The 5,379-nt window shown below is 40.0% G+C and overlaps 1 non-coding gene across 1 annotated transcript; it reads right to left on the bottom strand.

The window, feature by feature from the left end:
- Positions 1-4,993: 4,993 nt before the first annotated feature.
- LOC115032182 (U6 spliceosomal RNA) lies at positions 4,994-5,100 on the bottom strand. The gene has a single exon (XR_003837843.1). It is a non-coding gene; the product is annotated as a U6 spliceosomal RNA (small nuclear RNA).
- Between the last annotated feature and the right edge of the window lie 279 nt (positions 5,101-5,379).

Genomic DNA, 5,379 nt, shown 5'->3' with positions numbered 1-5,379 from the left:
AGACACTGGCCTCTCCTTCAGAAGGCAAGAAATAAGGAATAAAGGGACCTAAGGCCTAAGTTCTCACAAAGAACATACTACCTCATTTCTCCTTTTAAAAAATGAGCTCTACATATTAATCCAGGTTTTTTTGTTTGTTTGTTTGGTGATAGAATATGTTATGCAGTCCTGGACAGATCATGCCGCGGACAGATCTCATGTGGGAGGTTTTATTGGCAGAGGCAACCTCTGAGGGGGTGAGAAGGAAGAGAAGGAAAGAAAGGGTTTGGGTAGGGTAGGGGTACACGTCTTTTATCCAAGCTGTGATGTGTGTGGTGCATGTGCAAAAGGAATGTGGGGGGGGGGGGTGCCATGGCCACAGAGGCGGGAGCAGCGCTGTCGCCTAGAGATGGCGTGTCTTGTAGCCATGGCAACGGGACTTTGCTATAGAGAGCTTCTGGCTGTATATAGGTGCACCTGATACTAACAGCTGGGGTTTTTTTTTTTGGGGGGGTGGAGTGGGGGGTGGAATGGGAGTGTTGATCTTGTTTGGTTTTAATCTTTCTACATAAATCTTGACTGTCATGGAACTCACTTTGTAGACATGGCTAGCCTTGAACTCACAAAGATCCTCTTGCCTCTGCCTCCTGAGTCGTGAGGTTAAGAACATATACCACATTGCCCAGCTATTAAGTCAGGTTTTAATTTGATAATATAACATAAAATTTACCATCTTAGCCACTTTTGCTATACATTACAATAGCTATTAGCTGTATTATAGTATTATACAGTTTCATCTAACAAAACTTACCCTGGGACTAAAGATGCATGCAGCTCAATGTAGAGTAGCAGAATGGTATGCAAAAGGTCATGGGTTAAGTCCTCAGCCCTTCATAAAAGTTAAACTTACTGATCATGCTTATATTACCAGCACTTGAGTGGTAAAGGCAGGGGAATCAGAAGTTCAGTGACTTTTGGCTACATATCTAGTTTGATGACAGGTTGAAATATGTGAGGTACATATCTGGGTAGGGAGAGCAACCAGTCCTAACTATATCATAAAACAAGAGTCTCCTCCCCCCTTCCCAGAACTTTGGCCACCACTACTCTATTTTCTGTATCTAAAAGTTTGACTACTATAGATTCCTCATACAGAAAGAATCACGCAGCAGTTGTCTTTTTATGATTGGTTTATTTGGAAAAGACTAGCCCTGTGGGGCAGAGCAGAAGACAGGAAAGAAAGAGAAAGGAGAGAAGAAAAGGACATTAATTACTTTCCTGGTCCCTAACAAACTAGTGGAAAGAAGCAACTAGAGGGAGGGGGAATTTATTTTGACTCTTGGTTGAAAGGCAACAGTCCATTCTTCTCCCTCAAAAATGGACTGCACCAAAAAGAGCTCTTTCGGTGGCACCTTAGCAGTGGGATCTTGCTGAGGCTGGGGTTGGGGGGCAGGGCAGAGGGTGGAGGGGGCTTGTTAAAACTCAGTAGATAAGGAAGCAGAGGGAAAGGAAAACAAAGATAGAGAGACAGAGAGACAGAGAAGACTGATCTGGTCAAACTAAGCCTGCACGATAACTCTCCAGATGTGATTCACCTGCCCCAGCTAGACTGTACTTCCTAAGGGTTCTACAACCTATGGAACAGTGTCACAAGCTAGTAACACAGTCCTCCAACACATGTGACAATGGAGGATACTTCACAGGAGAACAAAACAAATCAGCTGGCATTGCCAAGGAAGGGCAAGTCTAAGCTAGCACAAATGACAAGAATACCACCTCTCAATTTCTTCTCCATCTTTGTCAGCATCACTTTCCTTCTGCTCACCTTAGTGCTTCTCCAGGCCACTTTAGGCATGTTGGGAAGAACCCTGGAGTTTTGTGTGACTTATGTACTCAAAGGTCTATGGAAACAAAGGAAAAAGCTTTTCTTCCTCATTTCTAGCTTGAAGACCTTAGGAAAGAACTTTTGCTTTAGCTCAAATCACTCAATCATACTTGGCTCACAGTAGGTGGACTATGCTCCAGTGGATGGCCCCACTCCAGAAGCACATGCATAGCACAAACTGGAGTGGAAAGATTATTACATTTTTTAAAAAGTAAAGTTGCAGAGGTAGGAATTGAAAACAAATGGCTCTGAAAGGAGCTGGGGGGTGAATGTGATCAAAATATGGTTTTTGAAACACTCAAATAATAATAATAATAAATATTTATTTTAAAGAAAGAATACTTAGGGGTTGGGAAAAATTAAAAAGCTTGGGAACCAGATAAGTACATTATGGAATCTCTGTGAGCTGAAATGCCAGCCCAATTTGATTTACTCTACCCAAACTGTTTCCTTATAGCAGTGTACCTTGTAAAAACTTTTAAAGGGGGCCATAGGAAGAACATGTGAGGTATAAGGGAACTTCATAAGTAATTAACAGTATATTTATTTGCTGGCATCAGGGAGAAAGGCAATGTTTATTTAGAGCAGCTTTGAAGGCTGAATAATTGAGAAGTAAAAACGAAAGGAAGTAATCCTTGCACATATACATTGATGGCAGAATGAAGGTGGGATTCTGTGGGGATATAATTTTCTTTACATTAACCTCCTTTGACTTTCTAGTGACATATATCGTGTTGTCCCCTAACCCTTGACTAAGGAGAAGCAGTCTGGGAATAGATCACAGGGCGAATGTCTAGGAAGTACCTATCTCTCTTGGGTCTTCTTATTAGAACCTTTGAAGAAAGATCAAACTAATTTTGAAAAATCTACTATGCCTGTAGGTACATGGGCACCACAATGATAACTCCGATTTACAAAATTTATGCTCAGAAGTTATTAAAAATCATAATAGTTGATTCTTGGTTCTGATTTGTATTAGCACTATGCCTCTATGACAGTGTGCACATTTGAAGAAACATTTTTTAAAAAGCTCAAGTTTTTAATTTAATAATTCTATATTGCATGGAATCAAAATGTATGGTTAATATCAAGAGTCTCATTCCAAAGAGACATTGGCATCAGCCTGAGGTAACAGACTTTGATTAGACTTTACAGGATGCCGCTACAAGCTTAGCAAAGAGATGTTGAGTAGGCAAGCTAGGACAAAAGACTTCTAAACTATTAATTTGAAAAAAATATATATGTTTGCCCTAAAAATCAAAGGACACATTTACCAGAAATGTTTTTAAGAGATCCTAAGTAATTTTATTTTTATTTCCTTTACATTAGGTCAATCATACAAAGTCACAGTTTCTAGGGTGGGGACAGAAGTGATTAGAATCATTAGGAGTATGGTCCAGTTTGCCTCAAGAGGTTCTGTTGCACGATTTTCCCTGTCTAATCAAAGGACTCGAGGGTCCACCACCGGAGAGAGACCGCTAAGATGGGATCATCTGGCAGGAGACCTGTGGCCCGTGGCAGCCGGAGAGTTGCAGGTTGAGAGAAACAGGAGCGCAAAGAGTCGGAGAGTTAATTTTTAATATTTTCCACACCCAGGTACAAGTAAGGAAAGCTTCACTGGGACAGCTAGAAAGACACAGGCCATTGCACTCGCATGAAGGTGATTCTATGTGGAGCATGAGAACTCTGTGGCCCACAGTTTTCAGTTCCATCACGTGGTCTTACAAGAAGCTAGTGAGCTCTGCTGACTAGGAGTCACCTCTCTACAGAGGTGATAGGTGCTTTCATTGGCTGTTCAGACTTTTCTAATCCAAACCTGCTCATTTCTGCCTACTGCTGAACAACTTATTTGCCTTCTATTGGTCCTATGTTCTCTCCTTTAAAACCTATGTTCAGGACAAATCATCTAGAATGGTTCTAAAATACTGACAATCACTTAACTGGAAACCAGTTCTCTTTAGGTGATTAGTTTCCCAGAACCAAAATGATCCACCCTTACTTGAGGATCTCTGTGGTGATAGGCAGTAGTATCATGTCATGACAGGGTTCTGCTACTAGCATGTGAAGGTGCAAGGAAGCTAGCAATAAGCTAGAAGAGAAAAGGTGATGCGTCTGTTTTGAAAATTTTTGGTACCAGTAATGATGCTACCAGGAATGGTGTATCGTGTTTTTGAGAGCTTCAGTCAAAATAATTGGATGCTGAACCTATGCAATAACAAAGGTAAGTTCTTCCTCTACAGAAAATTCCTATATGCAACATACTTGGTCAAAGACGGTAGATAAGGTCATTACTTATTACTCTCTTCAATGGCTATAGGGCCAAGTGGAATTTGCGCATGTACTCAAATACTTCGATGCTGTGTTTCTTTTTCTGGTAGCACCCAGGCTAGCTTTCCCCAGATCTTTATATGTGTTTCCCATCCCATAATCATCTTTGAAACTGACCTGAAAAGCTAGAAATATGGCCTCGCTTATTTATTGCTTCTTTTAGATGGCCTAAGAGAACATCACTTGTTTACTACCTGATAGTGATAGACTCTTTGCCTCTACTGTAATGATTTCCTCACTCCTACCTTCATCACCATCATCTCTGATAATATTTCTATCTTTCTTCCTGACAGCCAAAAATGTAATATATAAATGAACATTTTTATAGCTGCAATTTAGGAATTGTTTAAATGTGAAACTATTGAATTATTGATTATGTAGACATACATAAACACGTAGTGTGTGTGTATGTGTGTGTGTGTGTGTGTGTGTGTGTGTGTAGAACTTTCATACTTGAGATATCCTAATTTGAAAAAAGAGTCCCCCCAATCCTGTCTTTTGATTGTACACTTTACCTTTAATGGATGAGCCATCATGTCTCTTCATCTGAGAGAGGGTGAAGAAGACAACAAATGGTAAACAATTAAAAAGATGATATTATAATATATTAAATGATATGGAGATGCATAAGCATGGAAGGATCATGTGATTCAGGGGATCATGATTTTGAAAAAGGTGATCAGAGACCCAGATTTACTATGAAACTAACAAAATAGAAGTCTCTGCAGCCCGCACGCTTTTATGTTCTCCTTCTCAAATGCTTTTGTAAGGTTTTCAAACTTATATAGTTTGTTGTTTATTTTAAATATGGAACACTTCATGAATTTTTGTGTCATTCTTGCATAGGTACCATACTGATATTCTCTACATTGCTCCAATTGTAGTACATGTTCTGCCAATGTGATGACAGGCTGTAACTGAAATCTGTCACCTTGCTCTCATTTTCTCCACTGACTCTCCTCCCATCAGTTGGCCTGTGTGGTCAGCACTGAGTAGATTTTAGGCATGCTTTAGTTCACAATCAGAGGCAATTAAGTTAGCAGTATTTTTACATTGGGTTTAGTGATATATGTTTCTTTAGCTCACTATCACTTTTGCTTCAAGTATGGCAATGAAGGTTTCACAAACTAGCAAACCACTAAAACTAGATGGTCGGTATACCCAAACCCTCTGACATTTGATTTCTG

The sequence above is a fragment of the Mus caroli genome, unplaced genomic scaffold (assembly GCF_978045245.1).
Source record: "Mus caroli unplaced genomic scaffold, Mus_caroli_1 scaffold_9, whole genome shotgun sequence".
Lineage (NCBI taxonomy): Eukaryota > Metazoa > Chordata > Mammalia > Rodentia > Muridae > Mus > Mus caroli.
Note: the sequence above shows the minus strand (reverse complement) of the source record. Positions and strands in the feature narration are given on the sequence as shown.